The sequence below is a fragment of the Elgaria multicarinata genome, chromosome 5, assembly GCF_023053635.1.
Source record: "Elgaria multicarinata webbii isolate HBS135686 ecotype San Diego chromosome 5, rElgMul1.1.pri, whole genome shotgun sequence".
In the NCBI taxonomy this organism is placed as follows: Eukaryota; Metazoa; Chordata; class Lepidosauria; order Squamata; family Anguidae; genus Elgaria; species Elgaria multicarinata.
This window is the reverse complement of record NC_086175.1, coordinates 65,469,935-65,493,328: the sequence shown is the minus strand read 5'-3', so window position 1 is coordinate 65,493,328 and position 23,394 is coordinate 65,469,935.

Below are 23,394 nucleotides of genomic sequence, written 5' to 3'. Positions count from 1 at the left end.
TCAAGGGGAGAGAAATGCTTACTGCAGGACACCACACTTTACTAGCCATTCTTTCCTTCAAGGGGAGAGAAATGCTTACTGCAGGACACCACACTTTACTAGTCAGTCTTCCCTTCAAGGGGAGAGAAATGCTTACTGCAGGACACCACACTTTACTAATCAGTCTTCCCTTCAAGGGGAGAGAAGTGCTTATTGCAGGACACCACACTTTACTAGCCAGTCTTCCCTTCAAGGGGAGAGAAATGCTTATTGCAGGACACCACACTTTACTAGCCATTCTTTCCTTTATGGGGAGAGAAATGCTTATTGCAGGACACCACACTTTACTAGCCATTCTTCCCTTCAAGGGGAGAGAAATGCTTATTGCAGGACACCACACTTTACTAGCCATTCTTTCCTTTATGGGGAGAGAAGTGCTTATTGCAGGATACCGCACTTTACTAGCCATTCTTCCCTTCAACGGGAGAGAAGTGCTTATTGCAGGATACCGCACTTTACTAGCCATTCTTCCCTTCAAGGGGAGAGAAATGCTTATTGCAGAACACCACACTTTACTAGCCAGTCTTCCCTTCAAGGGGAGAGAAATGCTTACTGCAGGACACCACACTTTACTAGCCATTCTTAACTTCAAGGGGAGAGAAATGCTTACTGCAGGACACCACAGTTTAATAGCCATTCTTTCCTTTATGGGGAGAGAAGTGCTTATTGTAGGACACCACACTTTACTAGCCATTCTTCCCTTCAAGGGGAGAGAAATGCTTACTGCAGGACACCACACTTTACTAGCCATTCTTTCCTTTATGGGGAGAGAAATGCTTATTGCAGGACACCACACTTTACTAGCCAGTCTTCCCTTCAAGGGGAGAGAAGTGCTTATTGCAGGACACCACAGTTTACTAGCCATTCTTTCCTTTATGGGGAGAGAAGTGCTTATTGTAGGACACCACACTTTACTAGCCATTCTTCCCTTCAAGGGGAGAGAAATGCTTATTGCAGGACACCACACTTTACTAGCCATTTTTTCCTTTATGGGGAGAGAAATGCTTATTGCAGGACACCACACTTTACTAGCCAGTCTTCCCTTCAAGGGGAGAGAAATGATTACTGCAGGACACCACACTTTACTAGCCATTCTTTCCTTTATGGGGAGAGAAATGCTTATTGCAGGACACCACACTTTACTAGCCATTCTTTCCTTTATGGGGAGAGAAGTGCTTATTGCAGAACACCACACTTTACTAGCCATTCTTTCCTTTATGGGGAGAGAAGTGCTTATTGCAGGACACCGCACTTTACTAGCCATTCTTCCCTTCAAGGGGAGAGAAATGCTTACTGCAGGACACCACACTTTACTAGCCATTCTTTCCTTTATGGGGAGAGAAATGCTTATTGCAGGACACCACACTTTACTAGCCATTCTTTCCTTTATGGGGAGATAAGTGCTTATTGCAGGACACCACACTTTACTAGCCATTCTTCCCTTCAAGGGGAGAGAAGTGCTTATTGTAGGACACCACACTTTACTAGCCATTCTTTCCTTTATGGGGAGAGAAGTGCTTATTGTAGGACACCACACTTTACTAGCCAGTCTTCCCTTCAAGGGGAGAGATATGCTTATTGCAGGACACCACACTTTACTAGGCAGTCTTCCCTTCAGGGGGAGAGAAATGCTTATTGTAGGACACTACACTTTACTAGCCATTCTATCCTTTATGGGGAGAGAAATGCTTATTGCAGGACACCACAGTTTAATAGCCATTCTTTCCTTTATGGGGAGAGAAGTGCTTATTGTAGGACACCACACTTTACTAGCCATTCTTCCCTTCAAGGGGAGAGAAATGCTTACTGCAGGACACCACACTTTACTAGCCATTCTTTCCTTTATGGGGAGAGAAATGCTTATTGCAGGACACCACACTTTACTAGCCAGTCTTCCCTTCAAGGGGAGAGAAGTGCTTATTGTTAGACACCACAGTTTACTAGCCATTCTTTCCTTTATGGGGAGAGAAGTGCTTATTGTAGGACACCACACTTTACTAGCCATTCTTCCCTTCAAGGGGAGAGAAATGCTTACTGCAGGACACCACACTTTACTAGCCATTCTTTCCTTTATGGGGAGAGAAATGCTTATTGCAGGACACCACACTTTACTAGCCATTCTTCCCTTCAAGGGGAGAGAAATGCTTATTGCAGGACACCACACTTATCTAGCCATTCTTTCCTTTATGGGGAGAGCAGTGCTTATTGCAGGATACCGCACTTTACTAGCCATTCTTCCCTTCAAGGGGAGAGAAGTGCTTATTGTAGGACACCACACTTTATTAACCATTCTTTCCTTTATGGGGAGAGAAGTGCTTATTGTAGGACACCACACTTTACTAGCCATTCTTTCCTTTATGGGGAGAGAAATGCTTATTGCAGGACACCACACTTTACTAGCCATTCTTTCCTTTATGGGAAGAGAAATGCTTATTGCAGGACACCACACATTACTAGCCATCCTTTCCTTTATGGGGAGAGAAATGCTTATTGCAGGACACCACACTTTACTAGCCATTCTTTCCTTTATGGGGAGAGAAATGCTTATTGCAGGACACCACACTTTACTAGCCAGTCTTCCCTTCAAGGGGAGAGAAATGCTTATTGCAGGACACCACACTTTACTAGCCAGTCTTCCCTTCAGGGGGAGAGAAATGCTTATTGCAGGACACCACACTTTACTAGCCAGTCTTCCCTTTAAGGGGAGAGAAATGCTTATTGCAGGACACCACAGTTTACTAGCCAGTCTTCCCTTCAAGGGGAGAGAAATGCTTATTGCAGGACACCACAGTTTACTAGCCATTCTTAACTTCAAGGGGAGAAAAATGCTTATTGCAGGACACCACACTTTACTAGCCAGTCTTCCCTTCAAGGGGAGAGAAATGCTTACTGCAGGACACCACAGTTTACTAGCCATTCTTAACTTCAAGGGGAGAGAAATGCTTACTGCAGGACACCACACTTTACTAGGCAGTCTTCCCTTCAAGGGGAGAGAAATGCTTATTGCAGGACACCACACTTTACTAGCCATTCTTCCCTTCAGGGGAAGAGAAATGCTTACTGCAGGACACCACACTTTACTAGCCATTCTTTCCTTTATGGGGAGAGAAATGCTTATTGCAGGACACCACACTTTACTAGCCAGTCTTCCCTTCAAGGGGAGAGAAGTGCTTATTGCAGGACACCACAGTTTACTAGCCATTCTTTCCTTTATGGGGAGAGAAATGCTTATTGCAGGACACCACACTTTACTAGCCATTCTTTCCTTTATGGGGAGAGAAATGCTTATTGCAGGACACCACACTTGTCTTCCCTTCAAGGGGAGAGAAATGCTTACTGCAGGACACCACACTTTACTAGCCATTCTTCCCTTCAAGGGGAGAGAAATGCTTACTGCAGGACACCACACTTTACTAGCCATTCTTTCCTTTATGGGGAGAGAAATGCTTATTGCAGGACACCGCACTTTACTAGCCATTCTTCCCTTCAAGGGGAGAGAAATGCTTACTGCAGGACACCACACTTTACTAGCCATTCTTTCCTTTATGGGGAGAGAAATGCTTATTGCAGGACACCACACTTTACTAGCCATTCTTTCCTTTATGGGGAGAGAAGTGCTTATTGCAGGACACCACACTTTACTAGCCATTCTTCCCTTCAAGGGGAGAGAAGTGCTTATTGTAGGACACCGCACTTTACTAGCCATTCTTCCCTTCAAGGGGAGAGAAGTGCTTATTGTAGGACACCACACTTTACTAGGCAGTCCTCCCTTCAAGGGGAGAGAAATGCTTATTGTAGGACACTACACTTTACTAGCCATTCTTTCCTTTATGGGGAGAGAAATGCTTATTGCAGGACACCACAGTTTAATAGCCATTCATTCCTTTATGGGGAGAGAAGTGCTTATTGTTAGACACCACACTTTACTAGCCATTCTTCCCTTCAAGGGGAGAGAAGTGCTTATTGCAGGACACCACAGTTTAATAGTCATTCTTTCCTTTATGGGGAGAGAAGTGCTTATTGTAGGACACCACACTTTACTAGCCATTCTTCCCTTCAAGGGGAGAGAAATGCTTACTGCAGGACACCACACTTTACTAGCCATTCTTTCCTTTATGGGGAGAGAAATGCTTATTGCAGGACACCACACTTTACTAGCCAGTCTTCCCTTCAAGGGGAGAGAAGTGCTTATTGCAGGACACCACAGTTTACTAGCCATTCTTTCCTTTATGGGGAGAGAAGTGCTTATTGTAGGACACCACACTTTACTAGCCATTCTTCCCTTCAAGGGGAGAGAAATGCTTACTGCAGGACACCACACTTTACTAGCCATTCTTTCCTTTATGGGGAGAGAAATGCTTATTGCAGGACACCACACTTTACTAGCCATTCTTCCCTTCAAGGGGAGAGAAATGCTTATTGCAGGACACCACACTTTACTAGCCATTCTTTCCTTTATGGGGAGAGAAGTGCTTATTGCAGAATACCACACTTTACTAGCCATTCTTCCCTTCAAGGGGAGAGAAGTGCTTATTGTTGGACACCACACTTTACTAGCCATTCTTTCCTTTATGGGGAGAGAAGTGCTTATTGTAGGACACCACACTTTACTAGCCATTCTTTCCTTTATGGGGTGAGAAATGCTTATTGCAGGACACCACACTTTACTAGCCATTCTTTCCTTTATGGGGAGAGAAGTGCTTATTGCAGGACACCACACTTTACTAGCCATTCTTCCCTTCAAGGGGAGAGAAGTGCTTATTGTAGGACACCACACTTTACTAGCCATTCTTTCCTTTATGGGGAGAGAAGTGCTTATTGTAGGACACCACACTTTACTAGCCATTCTTTCCTTTATGGGGAGAGAAATGCTTATTGCAGGACACCACACTTTACTAGCCATTCTTTCCTTTATGGGGAGAGAAGTGCTTATTGCAGGACACCGCCCTTTACTAGCCATTCTTCCCTTCAAGGGGAGAGAAATGCTTACTGCAGGACACCACACTTTACTAGCCATTCTTTCCTTTATGGGGAGAGAAGTGCTTATTGGAGGACACCGCACTTTACTAGCCATTCTTCCCTTCAAGGGGAGAGAACTGCTTACTGCAGGACACCACACTTTACTAGCCATTCTTTCCTTCAAGGGGAGAGAAGTGCTTATTGCTGGACACCGAACTTTACTAGCCAGTCTTCCCTTCAAGGGGAGAGAAATGCTTACTGCAGGACACCACACTTTACTAGCCATTCTTCCCTTCAAGGGGAGAGAAGTGCTTATTGTAGGACACCACACTTTACTAGCCATTCTTTCCTTTATGGGGAGAGAAGTGCTTATTGTAGGACACCACACTTTAGTAGCCATTCTTTCCTTTATGGGGAGAGAAATGCTTATTGCAGGACACCACACTTTACTAGCCATTCTTTCCTTTATGGGGAGAGAAGTGCTTATTGCAGGACACCGCACTTTACTGGCCATTCTTCCCTTCAAGGGGAGAGAAATGCTTACTGCAGGACACCACACTTTACTAGCCATTCTTTCCTTCAAGGGGAGAGAAATGCTTACTGCAGGACACCACACTTTACTAGCCAGTCTTCCCTTCAAGGGGAGAGAAATGCTTACTGCAGGACACCACACTTTACTAGCCAGTTTTCCCTTCAAGGGGAGAGAAATGCTTACTGCAGGACACCACACTTTACTAATCAGTCTTCCCTTCAAGGGGAGAGAAGTGCTTATTGCAGGACACCACACTTTACTAGCCAGTCTTCCCTTCAAGGGGAGAGAAATGCTTATTGCAGGACACCACACTTTACTAGCCATTCTTTCCTTTATGGGGAGAGAAGTGCTTATTGCAGGACACCACACTTTACTAGCCATTCTTCCCTTCAAGGGGAGAGAAGTGCTTATTGTAGGACACCACACTTTACTAGCCATTCTTTCCTTTATGGGGAGAGAAGTGCTTATTGCAGGACACCGCACTTTACTAGCCATTCTTCCCTTCAAGGGGAGAGAAGTGCTTATTGTAGGACACCACACTTTACTAGCCATTCTTTCCTTTATGGGGAGAGAAGTGCTTATTGCAGGACACCACACTTTACTAGGCAGTCTTCCCTTCAAGGGGAGAGAAATGCTTATTGTAGGACACTACACTTTACTAGCCATTCTTTCCTTTATGGGGAGAGAAATGTTTATTGCAGGACACCACAGTTTAATAGCCATTCTTTCCTTTATGGGGAGAGAAGTGCTTATTGTTAGACACCACACTTTACTAGCCATTCTTCCCTTCAAGGGGAGAGAAGTGCTTATTGCAGGACACCACAGTTTAATAGTCATTCTTTCCTTTATGGGGAGAGAAGTGCTTATTGTAGGACACCACACTTTACTAGCCATTCTTCCCTTCAAGGGGAGAGAAATGCTTACTGCAGGACACCACACTTTACTAGCCATTCTTTCCTTTATGGGGAGAGAAATGCTTATTGCAGGACACCACACTTTACTAGCCAGTCTTCCCTTCAAGGGGAGAGAAGTGCTTATTGCAGGACACCACAGTTTACTAGCCATTCTTTCTTTTATGGGGAGAGAAGTGCTTATTGTAGGACACCACACTTTACTAGCCATTCTTCCCTTCAAGGGGAGAGAAATGCTTACTGCAGGACACCACACTTTACTAGGCATTCTTTCCTTTATGGGGAGAGAAATGCTTATTGCAGGACACCACACTTTACTAGCCATTCTTCCCTTCAAGGGGAGAGAAATGCTTATTGCAGCACTTTACTAGCCATTCTTCCCTTCAAGGGGAGAGAAGTGCTTATTGTTGGACACCACACTTTACTAGCCATTCTTTCCTTTATGGGGAGAGAAGTGCTTATTGTAGGACACCACACTTTACTAGCCATTCTTTCCTTTATGGGGAGAGAAATGCTTATTGCAGGACACCACACTTTACTAGCCATTCTTTCCTTTATGGGGAGAGAAGTGCTTATTGCAGGACACCACACTTTACTAGCCATTCTTCCCTTCAAGGGGAGAGAAGTGCTTATTGTAGGACACCACACTTTACTAGCCATTCTTTCCTTTATGGGGAGAGAAGTGCTTATTGTAGGACACCACACTTTACTAGCCATTCTTTCCTTTATGGGGAGAGAAATGCTTATTGCAGGACACCACACTTTACTAGCCATTCTTTCCTTTATGGGGAGAGAAGTGCTTATTGCAGGACACTGCACTTTACTAGCCATTCTTCCCTTCAAGGGGAGAGAAATGCTTACTGCAGGACACCACACTTTACTAGCCATTCTTTCCTTTATGCGGAGAGAAGTGCTTATTGGAGGACACCGCACTTTACTAGCCATTCTTCCCTTCAAGGGGAGAGAACTGCTTACTGCAGGACACCACACTTTACTAGCCATTCTTTCCTTCAAGGGGAGAGAAGTGCTTATTGCTGGACACCGAACTTTACTAGCCAGTCTTCCCTTCAAGGGGAGAGAAATGCTTACTGCAGGACACCACACTTTACTAGCCATTCTTCCCTTCAAGGGGAGAGAAGTGCTTATTGTAGGACACCACACTTTACTAGCCATTCTTTCCTTTATGGGGAGAGAAGTGCTTATTGTAGGACACCACACTTTAGTAGCCATTCTTTCCTTTATGGGGAGAGAAATGCTTATTGCAGGACACCACACTTTACTAGCCATTCTTTCCTTTATGGGGAGAGAAGTGCTTATTGCAGGACACCGCACTTTACTGGCCATTCTTCCCTTCAAGGGGAGAGAAATGCTTACTGCAGGACACCACACTTTACTAGCCATTCTTTCCTTCAAGGGGAGAGAAATGCTTACTGCAGGACACCACACTTTACTAGCCAGTCTTCCCTTCAAGGGGAGAGAAATGCTTACTGCAGGACACCACACTTTACTAGCCAGTTTTCCCTTCAAGGGGAGAGAAATGCTTACTGCAGGACACCACACTTTACTAATCAGTCTTCCCTTCAAGGGGAGAGAAGTGCTTATTGCAGGACACCACACTTTACTAGCCAGTCTTCCCTTCAAGGGGAGAGAAATGCTTATTGCAGGACACCACACTTTACTAGCCAGTCTTCCCTTCAAGGGGAGAGAAATACTTATTGCAGGACACCACTCTTTACTGGCCAGTCTTCCCTTCAAGGGGAGAGAAGTGCTTATTGCAGGACACCACTCTTTACTGGCCAGTGTCCCCCCCTCACTCCCCTTCATAGGGTGGGCTTTGCTTTTTAACTCTTCCAAGGAAAGTGAGGCATCTTACATCGTCGTCTTCGTCTCCATCTTATCCTCAGAAAAAATCCTTCGAGGTAAGTCAGTCCAACTCTCTAAGCAATATATTACACTGGCTTTGATTGCACTTGTTTTTGTGCTTTTTCCCCTTTCATTTGTTGATTTACAGTTTTTAATTCTTTATGTGGGTATGTTCTGTGTTTTAGAATTTAAATTTCTTATACTCGTTTTTACCTTAATTTTAGAATTTCTGTAAACCGCCCAGAGAGCCCTTGTTATGGGAGCGGTATATAAGTGCAATAAATTAAAAAATAAAATGTAGATTTTCACTCCTCTGTCCCAGGATGATGGTGTACTGCACCTCTGAAATCAAGGACCAAGACTTCCCTGGCCATTTCTCTGCAGTCCACTTGCTGGATGGATTGAATAGAAAGTGAATGCAGGTGTCGAAGAAGGGATGCCTGGAAGTTCTGCTGTAAAGACGAAAGAGTAAAGCACTGCCTTCAGAGGGATGGGACCTATCATTGCCAGCCTTCACACTTTACTGGCCATTCTTCCCTTCAAGGGGAGAGAAATGCTTATTGCAGGACTCCACACTTCACTGGCCAGTCTTCCCTTCAAGGGAAGAGAAGTACTTATTGCAGGACACCACACTTTACCAGCCAGTCTTCCCTTTATGGGAAGAGAAATGCTTATTGCAGGACACCACACTTTACTAGCCAGTCTTTCCTTCAAGGGGAGAGAAATGCTTATTGCAGGACACCACACTTTACTAGCCAGTCTTCCCTTCAGGGGGAGAGAAATGCTTATTGCAGGACAACACACTTTACTAGCCAGTCTTCCCTTTAAGGGGAGAGAAATGCTTATTGCAGGACACCACACTTTACTAGCCAGTCTTCCCTTCAAGGGGAGAGAAATGCTTACTGCAGGACACCACACTTTACTAGCCAGTCTTCCCTTCAAGGGGAGAGAAATGCTTACTGCAGGACACCACAGTTTACTAGCCAGTCTTCCCTTCAAGGGGAGAGAAATGCTTACTGCAGGACACCACACTTTACTAGCCAGTCTTCCCTTCAAGGGGAGAGAAATGCTTATTGCAGGACACCACAGTTTACTAGCCATTCTTAACTTCAAGGGGAGAGAAATGCTTACTGCAGGACACCACACTTTACTAGGCAGTCTTCCCTTCAAGGGGAGAGAAATGCTTATTGCAGGACACCACAGTTTACTAGCCATTCTTCCCTTCAGGGGAAGAGAAATGCTTACTGCAGGACACCACACTTTACTAGCCATTCTTTCCTTTATGGGGAGGAAATGCTTATTGCAGGACACCACACTTTACTAGCCAGTCTTCCCTTCAAGGGGAGAGAAGTGCTTATTGCAGGACACCACAGTTTACTAGCCATTCTTTCCTTTATGGGGAGAGAAATGCTTATTGCAGGACACACACTTTACTAGCCATTCTTTCCTTTATGGGGAGAGAAATGCTTATTGCAGGACACCACACTTTACTAGCCAGTCTTCCCTTCAAGGGGAGAGAAATGCTTACTGCAGGACACCACACTTTACTAGCCAGTCTTCCCTTCAAGGGGAGAGAAATGCTTATTGCAGGACACCACACTTTACTAGCCATTCTTCCCTTCAGGGGAAGAGAAATGCTTACTGCAGGACACCACACTTTACTAGCCATTCTTTCCTTTATGGGGAGAGAAATGCTTATTGCAGGACACCACACTTTACTAGCCAGTCTTCCCTTCAAGGGGAGAGAAGTGCTTATTGCAGGACACCACAGTTTACTAGCCATTCTTTCCTTTATGGGGAGAGAAATGCTTATTGCAGGACACCACACTTTACTAGCCATTCTTTCCTTTATGGGGAGAGAAATGCTTATTGCAGGACACCACACTTTACTAGCCGGTCTTCCCTTCAAGGGGAGAGAAATGCTTACTGCAGGACACCACACTTTACTAGCCATTCTTAACTTCAAGGGGAGAGAAATGCTTACTGCAGGACACCACAGTTTAATAGCCATTCTTTCCTTTATGGGGAGAGAAGTGCTTATTGTAGGACACCACACTTTACTAGCCATTCTTCCCTTCAAGGGGAGAGAAGTGCTTATTGCAGGACACCACAGTTTAATAGTCATTCTTTCCTTTATGGGGAGAGAAGTGCTTATTGTAGGACACCACACTTTACTAGCCATTCTTCCCTTCAAGGGGAGAGAAATGCTTACTGCAGGACACCACACTTTACTAGCCATTCTTTCCTTTATGGGGAGAGAAATGCTTATTGCAGGACACCACACTTTACTAGCCATTCTTCCCTTCAAGGGGAGAGAAATGCTTATTGCAGGACACCACAGTTTACTAGCCATTCTTTCCTTTATTGGGAGAGAAGTGCTTATTGTAGGACACCACACTTTACTAGCCATTCTTCCCTTCAAGGGGAGAGAAATGCTTACTGCAGGACACCACACTTTACTAGCCATTCTTTCCTTTATGGGGAGAGAAATGCTTATTGCAGGACACCACACTTTACTAGCCATTCTTCCCTTCAAGGGGAGAGAAATGCTTATTGCAGGACACCACACTTTACTAGCCATTCTTTCCTTTATGGGGAGAGAAGTGCTTATTGCAGGATACCGCACTTTACTAGCCATTCTTCCCTTCAAGGGGAGAGAAGTGCTTATTGCAGGACACCACACTTTACTAGCCATTCTTTCCTTTATGGGGAGAGAAGTGCTTATTGCTGGACACCGAACTTTACTAGCCATTCTTCCCTTCAAGGGGAGAGAAGTGCTTATTGTAGGACACCACACTTTACTAGCCATTCTTTCCTTTATGGGGAGAGAAGTGCTTATTGTAGGACACCACACTTTACTAGCCATTCTTTCCTTTATGGGGAGAGAAATACTTATTGCAGGACACCACACTTTACTAGCCATTCTTTCCTTTATGGGGAGAGAAGTGCTTATTGCAGGACACCGCACTTTACTAGCCATTCTTCCCTTCAAGGGGAGAGAAATGCTTACTGCAGGACACCACACTTTACTAGCCATTCTTTCCTTTATGGGGAGAGAAGTGCTTACTGCAGGACACCACACTTTACTAGCCATTCTTTCCTTCAAGGGGAGAGAAATGCTTACTGCAGGACACCACACTTTACTAGCCATTCTTCCCTTCAAGGGGAGAGAACTGCTTACTGCAGGACACCACACTTTACTAGCCATTCTTTCCTTCAATGGGAGAGAAGTGCTTATTGCTGGACACCGAACTTTACTAGCCAGTCTTCCCTTCAAGGGGAGAGAAATGCTTATTGTAGGACACCACACTTTACTAGCCATTCTTCCCTTCAAGGGGAGAGAAGTGCTTATTGTAGGACACCACACTTTACTGGCCATTCTTCCCTTCAAGGGGAGAGAAGTGCTTACTGCAGGACACCACACTTTACTAGCCATTCTTTCCTTCAAGGGGAGAGAAGTGCTTATTGTAGGACACCACACTTTACTGGCCATTCTTCCCTTCAAGGGGAGAGAAATGCTTACTGCAGGACACCACACTTTACTAGCCATTCTTCCCTTCAAGGGGAGAGAAGTGCTTATTGTAGGACACCACACTTTACTGGCCATTCTTCCCTTCAAGGGGAGAGAAGTGCTTACTGCAGGACACCACACTTTACTAGCCATTCTTTCCTTCAAGGGGAGAGAAATGCTTACTGCAGGACACCACACTTTACTAGCCAGTCTTCCCTTCAAGGGGAGAGAAATACTTATTGCAGGACACCACTCTTTACTGGCCAGTCTTCCCTTCAAGGGGAGAGAAGTGCTTATTGCAGGACACCACTCTTTACTGGCCAGTCTTCCCTTCAAGGGGAGAGAAGTGCTTATTGCAGGACACCACTCTTTACTGGCCAGTGTCCCCCCCTCACTCCCCTTCATAGGGTGGGCTTTGCTTTTTAACTCTTCCAAGGAAAGTGAGGCATCTTACATCGTCGTCTTCGTCTCCATCTTATCCTCAGAAAAAATCCTTCGAGGTAAGTCAGTCCAACTCTCTAAGCAATATATTACACTGGCTTTGATTGCACTTGTTTTTGTGCTTTTTCCCCTTTCATTTGTTGATTTACAGTTTTTAATTCTTTATGTGGGTATGTTCTGTGTTTTAGAATTTAAATTTTGTATACTCGTTTTTACCTTAATTTTAGAATTTCTGTAAACCGCCCAGAGAGCCCTTGTTATGGGAGCGGTATATAAGTGCAATAAATTAAAAAATAAAATGTAGATTTTCACTCCTCTGTCCCAGGATGATGGTGTACTGCACCTCTGAAATCAAGGACCAAGACTTCCCTGGCCATTTCTCTGCAGTCCACTTGCTGGATGGATTGACTAGAAAGTGAATGCAGGTGTCGAAGAAGGGATGCCTGGAAGTTCTGCTGTAAAGACGAAAGAGTAAAACACTGCCTTCAGAGGGATGGGACCTATCATTGCCAGCCTTCACACTTTACTAGCCATTCTTCCCTTCAACAGGAGAGAAATGCTTATTGCAGGACTCCACACTTCACTGGCCAGTCTTCCCTTCAAGGGAAGAGAAGTACTTATTGCAGGACACCACACTTTACCAGCCAGTCTTCCCTTTATGGGAAAAGAAATGCTTATTGCAGGACACCACACTTTACTAGCCAGTCTTTCCTTCAAGGGGAGAGAAATGCTTATTGCAGGACACCACACTTTACCAGCCAGTCTTCCCTTTATGGGAAGAGAAATGCTTATTGCAGGACACCACACTTTACTAGCCAGTCTTCCCTTCAGGGGGAGAGAAATGCTTATTGCAGGACACCACACTTTACTAGCCAGTCTTCCCTTCAAGGGGAGAGAAATGCTTATTGCAGGACACCACAGTTTACTAGCCATTCTTAACTTCAAGGGGAGAGAAATGCTTATTGCAGGACACCACACTTTACTAGCCAGTCTTCCCTTCAAGGGGAGAGAAATGCTTACTGCAGGACACCACACTTTACTAGCCAGTCTTCCCTTCAAGGGGAGAGAAATGCTTATTGCAGGACACCACAGTTTACTAGCCAGTCTTCCCTTCAAGGGGAGAGAAATGCTTACTGCAGGACACCACACTTTACTAGCCATTCTTAACTTCAAGGGGAGAGAAATGCTTACTGCAGGACACCACAGTTTAATAGTCATTCTTTCCTTTATGGGGAGAGAAGTGCTTATTGTAGGACACCACACTTTACTAGGCAGTCTTCCCTTCAAGGGGAGAGAAATGCTTATTGCAGGACACCACACTTTACTAGCCATTCTTCCCTTCAGGGGAAGAGAAATGCTTACAGCAGGACACCACACTTTACTAGCCATTCTTTCCTTTATGGGGAGAGAAATGCTTATTGCAGGACACCACACTTTACTAGCCAGTCTTCCCTTCAAGGGGAGAGAAATGCTTACTGCAGGACACCACACTTTACTAGGCAGTCTTCCCTTCAAGGTGAGAGAAATGCTTATTGCAGGACACCACACTTTACTAGCCATTCTTCCCTTCAGGGGAAGAGAAATGCTTACAGCAGGACACCACACTTTACTAGCCATTCTTTCCTTTATGGGGAGAGAAATGCTTATTGCAGGACACCACACTTTACTAGCCAGTCTTCCCTTCAAGGGGAGAGAAGTGCTTATTGCAGGACACCACAGTTTACTAGCCATTCTTTCCTTTATGGGGAGAGAAATGCTTATTGCAGGACACCACACTTTACTAGCCATTCTTTCCTTTATGGGGAGAGAAATGCTTATTGCAGGACACCACACTTTACTAGGCAGTCTTCCCTTCAAGGGGAGAGAAATGCTTATTGCAGGACACCACACTTTACTAGCCATTCTTCCCTTCAGGGGAAGAGAAATGCTTACTGCAGGACACCACACTTTACTAGCCATTCTTTCCTTTATGGGGAGAGAAATGCTTATTGCAGGACACCACACTTTACTAGCCAGTCTTCCCTTCAAGGGGAGAGAAGTGCTTATTGCAGGACACCACAGTTTACTAGCCATTCTTTCCTTTATGGGGAGAGAAATGCTTATTGCAGGACACCACACTTTACTAGCCATTCTTTCCTTTATGGGGAGAGAAATGCTTATTGCAGGACACCACACTTTACTAGCCAGTCTTCCCTTCAAGGGGAGAGAAGTGCTTATTGCAGGACACCACACTTTACTAGCCAGTCTTCCCTTCAAGGGGAGAGAAATGCTTACTGCAGGACACCACACTTTACTAGCCATTCTTAACTTCAAGGGGAGAGAAATGCTTACTGCAGGACACCACAGTTTAATAGTCATTCTTTCCTTTATGGGGAGAGAAGTGCTTATTGTAGGACACCACACTTTACTAGCCATTCTTCCCTTCAAGGGGAGAGAAATGCTTACTGCAGGACACCACACTTTACTAGCCATTCTTTCCTTTATGGGGAGAGAAATGCTTATTGCAGGACACCACACTTTACTAGCCAGTCTTCCCTTCAAGGGGAGAGAAGTGCTTATTGCAGGACACCACACTTTACTAGCCATTCTTTCCTTTATGGGGAGAGAAGTGCTTATTGCAGGACACCACACTTTACTAGCCATTCTTTCCTTTATGGGGAGAGAAGTGCTTATTGCTGGACACCGAACTTTACTAGCCATTCTTCCCTTCAAGGGGAGAGAAGTGCTTATTGTAGGACACCACACTTTACTAGCCATTCTTTCCTTTATGGGGAGAGAAGTGCTTATTGTAGGACACCACACTTTACTAGCCATTCTTTCCTTTATGGGGAGAGAAATGCTTATTTCAGGACACCACACTTTACTAGCCATTCTTTCCTTTATGGGGAGAGAAGTGCTTATTGCAGGACACCGCACTTTACTAGCCATTCTTCCCTTCAAGGGGAGAGAAATGCTTACTGCAGGACACCACACTTTACTAGCCATTCTTTCCTTTATGGGGAGAGAAGTGCTTATTGGAGGACACCGCACTTTACTAGCCATTCTTCCCTTCAAGGGGAGAGAACTGCTTACTGCAGGACACCACACTTTACTAGCCATTCTTTCCTTCAAGGGGAGAGAAGTGCTTATTGCTGGACACCGAACTTTACTAGCTAGTCTTCCCTTCAACAGGAGAGAAATGCTTATTGCAGGACTCCACACTTCACTGGCCAGTCTTCCCTTCAAGGGAAGAGAAGTACTTATTGCAGGACACCACACTTTACCAGCCAGTCTTCCCTTTATGGGAAGAGAAATGCTTATTGCAGGACACCACACTTTACTAGACAATCTTTCCTTCAAGGGGAGAGAAATGCTTATTGCAGGACACCACACTTTACTAGCCAGTCTTCCCTTCAGGGGGAGAGAAATGCTTATTGCAGGACACCACACTTTACTAGCCAGTCTTCCCTTTAAGGGGAGAGAAATGCTTATTGCAGGACACCACAGTTTACTAGCCAGTCTTCCCTTCAAGGGGAGAGAAATGCTTATTGCAGGACACCACAGTTTACTAGCCATTCTTAACTTCAAGGGGAGAGAAATGCTTATTGCAGGACACCACACTTTACTAGCCAGTCTTCCCTTCAAGGGGAGAGAAATGCTTACTGCAGGACACCACACTTTACTAGCCAGTCTTCCCTTCAAGGGGAGAGAAATGCTTACTGCAGGACACCACAGTTTACTAGCCAGTCTTCCCTTCAAGGGGAGAGAAATGCTTACTGCAGGACACCACACTTTACTAGCCAGTCTTCCCTTCAAGGGGAGAGAAATGCTTATTGCAGGACACCACATACTAGCCAGTCTTAACTTCAAGGGGAGAGAAATGCTTACTGCAGGACACCACACTTTACTAGGCAGTCTTCCCTTCAAGGGGAGAGAAATGCTTATTGCAGGACACCACACTTTACTAGCCATTCTTCCCTTCAGGGGAAGAGAAATGCTTACTGCAGGACACCACACTTTACTAGCCATTCTTTCCTTTATGGGGAGAGAAATGCTTATTGCAGGACACCACACTTTACTAGCCAGGCTTCCCTTCAAGGGGAGAGAAGTGCTTATTGCAGGACACCACAGTTTACTAGCCATTCTTTCCTTTATGGGGAGAGAAATGCTTACTGCAGGACACCACACTTTACTAGCCATTCTTAACTTCAAGGGGAGAGAAATGCTTACTGCAGGACACCACAGTTTAATAGCCATTCTTTCCTTTATGGGGAGAGAAGTGCTTATTGTAGGACACCACACTTTACTAGCCATTCTTCACTTCAAGGGGAGAGAAATGCTTACTGCAGGACACCACACTTTACTAGCCATTCTTTCCTTTATGGGGAGAGAAGTGCTTATTGTAGGACACCACACTTTACTAGCCATTCTTCCCTTCAAGGGGAGAGAAATGCTTACTGCAGGACACCACACTTTACTAGCCATTCTTTCCTTTATGGGGAGAGAAATGCTTATTGCAGGACACCACACTTTACTAGCCATTCTTCCCTTCAAGGGGAGAGAAGTGCTTATTGCAGGACACCACAGTTTACTAGCCATTCTTTCCTTTATGGGGAGAGAAGTGCTTATTGTAGGACACCACACTTTACTAGCCATTCTTCCCTTCAAGGGGAGAGAAATGCTTACTGCAGGACACCACACTTTACTAGCCATTCTTTCCTTTATGGGGAGAGAAATGCTTATTGCAGGACACCACACTTTACTGGCCATTCTTCCCTTCAAGGGGAGAGAAATGCTTATTGCAGGACACCACACTTTACTAGCCATTCTTTCCTTTATGGGGAGAGAAGTGCTTATTGCAGGACACCGCACTTTACTAGCCATTCTTCCCTTCAAGGGGAGAGAAGTGCTTACTGCAGGACACCACACTTTACTAGCCATTCTTTCCTTTATGGGGAAAGAAATGCTTATTGTAGGACACCACACTTTACTAGCCATTCTTCCCTTCAAGGGGAGAGAAATGCTTACTGCAGGACACCACACTTTACTAGCCATTCTTTCCTTTATGGGGAGAGAAATGCTTATTGTAGGACACCACACTTTACTAGCCATTCTTCCCTTCAAGGGGAGAGAAGTGCTTATTGCAGGACACCACAGTTTACTAGCCATTCTTTCCTTTATGGGGAGAGAAATGCTTATTGTAGGACACCACACTTTACTAGCCATTCTTCCCTTCAAGGGGAGAGAAATGCTTACTGCAGGACGCCACACTTTACTAGCCATTCTTTCCTTTATGGGGAGAGAAATGCTTATTGTAGGACACCACACTTTACTAGCCATTCTTCCCTTCAAGGGGAGAGAAGTGCTTATTGTAGGACACCACACTTTACTAGCCATTCTTTCCTTTATGGGGAGAGAAGTGCTTATTGTAGGACACCACACTTTACTAGCCATTCTTCCCTTCAAGGGGAGAGAAATGCTTACTGCAGGACACCACACTTTACTAGCCATTCTTTCCTTTATGGGGAGAGAAATGCTTATTGTAGGACACCACACTTTACTAGCCATTCTTCCCTTCAAGGGGAGAGAAGTGCTTATTGCAGGACACCACAGTTTACTAGCCATTCTTTCCTTTATGGGGAGAGAAGTGCTTATTGTAGGACACCACACTTTACTAGCCATTCTTCCCTTCAAGGGGAGAGAAATGCTTACTGCAGGACACTACACTTTACTAGCCGTTCTTTCCTTTATGGGGAGAGAAATGCTTATTGCAGGACACCACACTTTACTGGCCATTCTTCCCTTCAAGGGGAGAGAAATGCTTATTGCAGGACACCACACTTTACTAGCCATTCTTTCCTTTATGGGGAGAGAAGTGCTTATTGCAGGACACCGCACTTTACTAGCCATTCTTCCCTTCAAGGGGAGAGAAGTGCTTATTGCAGGACACCACACTTTACTAGCCATTCTTTCCTTTATGGGGAGAGAAGTGCTTATTGCTGGACACCGAACTTCACTAGCCATTCTTCCCTTCAAGGGGAGAGAAGTGCTTATTGTAGGACACCACACTTTACTAGCCATTCTTTCCTTTATGGGGAGAGAAGTGCTTATTGTAGGACACCACACTTTACTAGCCATTCTTTCCTTTATGGGGAGAGAAATGCTTATTGCAGGACACCACACTTTACTAGCCATTCTTTCCTTTATGGGGAGAGAAGTGCTTATTGCAGGACACCGCACTTTACTAGCCATTCTTCCCTTCAAGGGGAGAGAAATGCTTACTGCAGGACACCACACTTTACTAGCCATTATTTCCTTTATGGGGAGAGAAGTGCTTATTGGAGGACACCGCACTTTACTAGCCATTCTTCCCTTCAAGGGGAGAGAACTGCTTACTGCAGGACACCACACTTTACTAGCCATTCTTTCCTTCAAGGGGAGAGAAGTGCTTATTGCTGGACACCGAACTTTACTAGCCAGTCTTCCCTTCAAGGGAGAGAAATGCTTATTGCTGGACACCACACTTTACTAGCCATTCTTCCCTTCAAGGGGAGAGAAGTGCTTATTGTAGGACACCACACTTTACTAGCCATTCTTTCCTTCAAGGGGAGAGAAATGCTTACTGCAGGACACCACTCTTTACTGGCCAGTCTTCCCTTCAAGGGGAGAGAAATGCTTACTGCAGGACACCACACTTTACTAGCCATTCTTTCCTTCAAGGGGAGAGAAGTGCTTATTGCTGGACACCGAACTTTACTAGCCAGTCTTCCCTTCAAGGGAGAGAAGTGCTTATTGCTGGACACCACACTTTACTAGCCATTCTTCCCTTCAAGGGGAGAGAAGTGCTTATTGTAGGACACCACACTTTACTAGCCATTCTTTCCTTCAAGGGGAGAGAAATGCTTACTGCAGGACACCACTCTTTACTGGCCAGTCTTCCCTTCAAGGGGAGAGAAATGCTTACTGCAGGACACCACTCTTTACTGGCCAGTGTCCCCCCCTCACTCCCCTTCATAGGGTGGGCTTTGCTTTTTAACTCTTCCAAGGAAAGTGAGGCATCTTACATCGTCGTCTTCGTCTCCATCTTATCCTCAGAAAAAATCCTTCGAGGTAAGTCAGTCCAACTCTCTAAGCAATATATTACACTGGCTTTGATTGCACTTATTTTTGTGCTTTTTCCCCTTTCATTTGTTGATTTACAGTTTTTAATTCTTTATGTGGGTATGTTCTGTGTTTTAGAATTTAAATTTTGTATACTCGTTTTTACCTTAATTTTAGAATTTCTGTAAACCGCCCAGAGAGCCCTTGTTATGGGAGCGGTATATAAGTGCAATAAATTAAAAAATAAAATGTAGATTTTCACTCCTCTGTCCCAGGATGATGGTGTACTGCACCTCTGAAATCAAGGACCAAGACTTCCCTGGCCATTTCTCTGCAGTCCACTTGCTGGATGGATTGAATAGAAAGTGAATGCAGGTGTCGAAGAAGGGATGCCTGGAAGTTCTGCTGTAAAGACGAAAGAGTAAAGCACTGCCTTCAGAGGGATTGGACCTATCATTGCCAGCCTTCACACTTTACTGGCCATTCTTCCCTTCAACAGGAGAGAAATGCTTATTGCAGGACTCCACACTTCACTGGCCAGTCTTCCCTTCAAGGGAAGAGAAGTACTTATTGCAGGACACCACACTTTACCAGCCAGTCTTCCCTTTATGGGAAGAGAAATGCTTATTGCAGGACACCACACTTTACTAGCCAGTCTTCCCTTCAAGGGGAGAGAAATGCTTATTGCAGGACACCACACTTTACTAGCCAGTCTTCCCTTCAGGGGGAGAGAAATGCTTATTGCAGGACACCACACTTTACTAGCCAGTCTTCCCTTTAAGGGGAGAGAAATGCTTATTGCAGGACACCACAGTTTACTAGCCAGTCTTCCCTTCAAGGGGAGAGAAATGCTTATTGCAGGACACCACACTTTACCATCCAGTCTTCCCTTCAAGGGGAGAGAAATGCTTATTGCAGGACACCACAGTTTACTAGCCATTCTTAACTTCAAGGGGAGAGAAATGCTTATTGCAGGACACCACACTTTACTAGCCAGTCTTCCCTTCAAGGGGAGAGAAATGCTTACTGCAGGACACCACAGTTTACTAGCCAGTCTTCCCTTCAAGGGGAGAGAAATGCTTACTGCAGGACACCACAGTTTACTAGCCAGTCTTCCCTTCAAGGGGAGAGAAATGCTTATTGCAGGACACCACACTTTACTAGGCAGTCTTCCCTTCAAGGGGAGAGAAATGCTTATTGCAGGACACCACACTTTACTAGCCATTCTTCCCTTCAGGGGAAGAGAAATGCTTACTGCAGGACACCACACTTTACTAGCCATTCTTTCCTTTATGGGGAGAGAAATGCTTATTGCAGGACACCACACTTTACTAGCCAGTCTTCCCTTCAAGGGGAGAGAAGTGCTTATTGCAGGACACCACAGTTTACTAGCCATTCTTTCCTTTATGGGGAGAGAAATGCTTATTGCAGGACACCACACTTTACTAGCCATTCTTTCCTTTATGGGGAGAGAAATGCTTATTGCAAACACCACACTTTACTAGCCAGTCTTCCCTTCAAGGGGAGAGAAATGCTTACTGCAGGACACCACACTTTACTAGCCATTCTTCCCTTCAAGGGGAGAGAAATGCTTACGGCAGGACACCACACTTTACTAGCCATTCTTTCCTTTATGGGGAGAGAAATGCTTATTGCAGGACACCACACTTTACTAGCCAGTCTTCCCTTTAAGGGGAGAGAAGTGCTTATTGCAGGACACCACAGTTTACTAGCCATTCTTTCCTTTATGGGGAGAGAAATGCTTATTGCAGGACACCACACTTTACTAGCCAGTCTTCCCTTCAAGGGGAGAGAAATGCTTACTGCAGGACACCACACTTTACTAGCCATTCTTCCCTTCAAGGGGAGAGAAATGCTTACTGCAGGACACCACACTTTACTAGCCATTCTTTCCTTTATGGGGAGAGAAATGCTTATTGCAGGACACCACACTTTACTAGCCATTCTTTCCTTTATGGGGAGAGAAATGCTTATTGCAGGACACCACACTTTACTAGCCAGTCTTCCCTTCAAGGGGAGAGAAATGCTTACTGCAGGACACCACACTTTACTAGCCATTCTTCCCTTCAAGGGGAGAGAAATGCTTACTGCAGGACACCACACTTTACTAGCCATTCTTTCCTTTATGGGGAGAGAAATGCTTATTGCAGGACACCGCACTTTACTAGCCATTCTTCCCTTCAAGGGGAGAGAAATGCTTACTGCAGGACACCACACTTTACTAGCCAGTCTTCCCTTTAAGGGGAGAGAAATGCTTATTGCAGGACACCACAGTTTACTAGCCAGTCTTCCCTTCAAGGGGAGAGAAATGCTTATTGCAGGACACCACACTTTACCAGCCAGTCTTCCCTTCAAGGGGAGAGAAATGCTTATTGCAGGACACCACAGTTTACTAGCCATTCTTAACTTCAAGGGGAGAGAAATGCTTATTGCAGGACACCACACTTTACTAGCCAGTCTTCCCTTCAAGGGGAGAGAAATGCTTACTGCAGGACACCACACTTTACTAGCCAGTCTTCCCTTCAAGGGGAGAGAAATGCTTACTGCAGGACACCACAGTTTACTAGCCAGTCTTCCCTTCAAGGGGAGAGAAATGCTTATTGCAGGACACCACACTTTACTAGGCAGTCTTCCCTTCAAGGGGAGAGAAATGCTTATTGCAGGACACCACACTTTACTAGCCATTCTTCCCTTCAGGGGAAGAGAAATGCTTACTGCAGGACACCACACTTTACTAGCCAGTCTTCCCTTCAAGGGGAGAGAAATGCTTACGGCAGGACACCACACTTTACTAGCCATTCTTTCCTTTATGGGGAGAGAAATGCTTATTGCAGGACACCACACTTTACTAGCCAGTCTTCCCTTTAAGGGGAGAGAAGTGCTTATTGCAGGACACCACAGTTTACTAGCCATTCTTTCCTTTATGGGGAGAGAAATGCTTATTGCAGGACACCACACTTTACTAGCCAGTCTTCCCTTCAAGGGGAGAGAAATGCTTACTGCAGGACACCACACTTTACTAGCCATTCTTCCCTTCAAGGGGAGAGAAATGCTTACTGCAGGACACCACACTTTACTAGCCATTCTTTCCTTTATGGGGAGAGAAATGCTTATTGCAGGACACCACACTTTACTAGCCATTCTTTCCTTTATGGGGAGAGAAATGCTTATTGCAGGACACCACACTTTACTAGCCAGTCTTCCCTTCAAGGGGAGAGAAATGCTTACTGCAGGACACCACACTTTACTAGCCATTCTTCCCTTCAAGGGGAGAGAAATGCTTACTGCAGGACACCACACTTTACTAGCCATTCTTTCCTTTATGGGGAGAGAAATGCTTATTGCAGGACACCGCACTTTACTAGCCATTCTTCCCTTCAAGGGGAGAGAAATGCTTACTGCAGGACACCACACTTTACTAGCCAGTCTTCCCTTTAAGGGGAGAGAAATGCTTATTGCAGGACACCACAGTTTACTAGCCAGTCTTCCCTTCAAGGGGAGAGAAATGCTTATTGCAGGACACCACACTTTACCAGCCAGTCTTCCCTTCAAGGGGAGAGAAATGCTTATTGCAGGACACCACAGTTTACTAGCCATTCTTAACTTCAAGGGGAGAGAAATGCTTATTGCAGGACACCACACTTTACTAGCCAGTCTTCCCTTCAAGGGGAGAGAAATGCTTACTGCAGGACACCACACTTTACTAGCCAGTCTTCCCTTCAAGGGGAGAGAAATGCTTACTGCAGGACACCACAGTTTACTAGCCAGTCTTCCCTTCAAGGGGAGAGAAATGCTTATTGCAGAACACCACACTTTACTAGGCAGTCTTCCCTTCTAGGGGAGAGAAATGCTTATTGCAGGACACCACACTTTACTAGCCATTCTTCCCTTCAGGGGAAGAGAAATGCTTACTGCAGGACACCACACTTTACTAGCCATTCTTTCCTTTATGGGGAGAGAAATGCTTATTGCAGGACACCACACTTTACTAGCCAGTCTTCCCTTCAAGGGGAGAGAAGTGCTTATTGCAGGACACC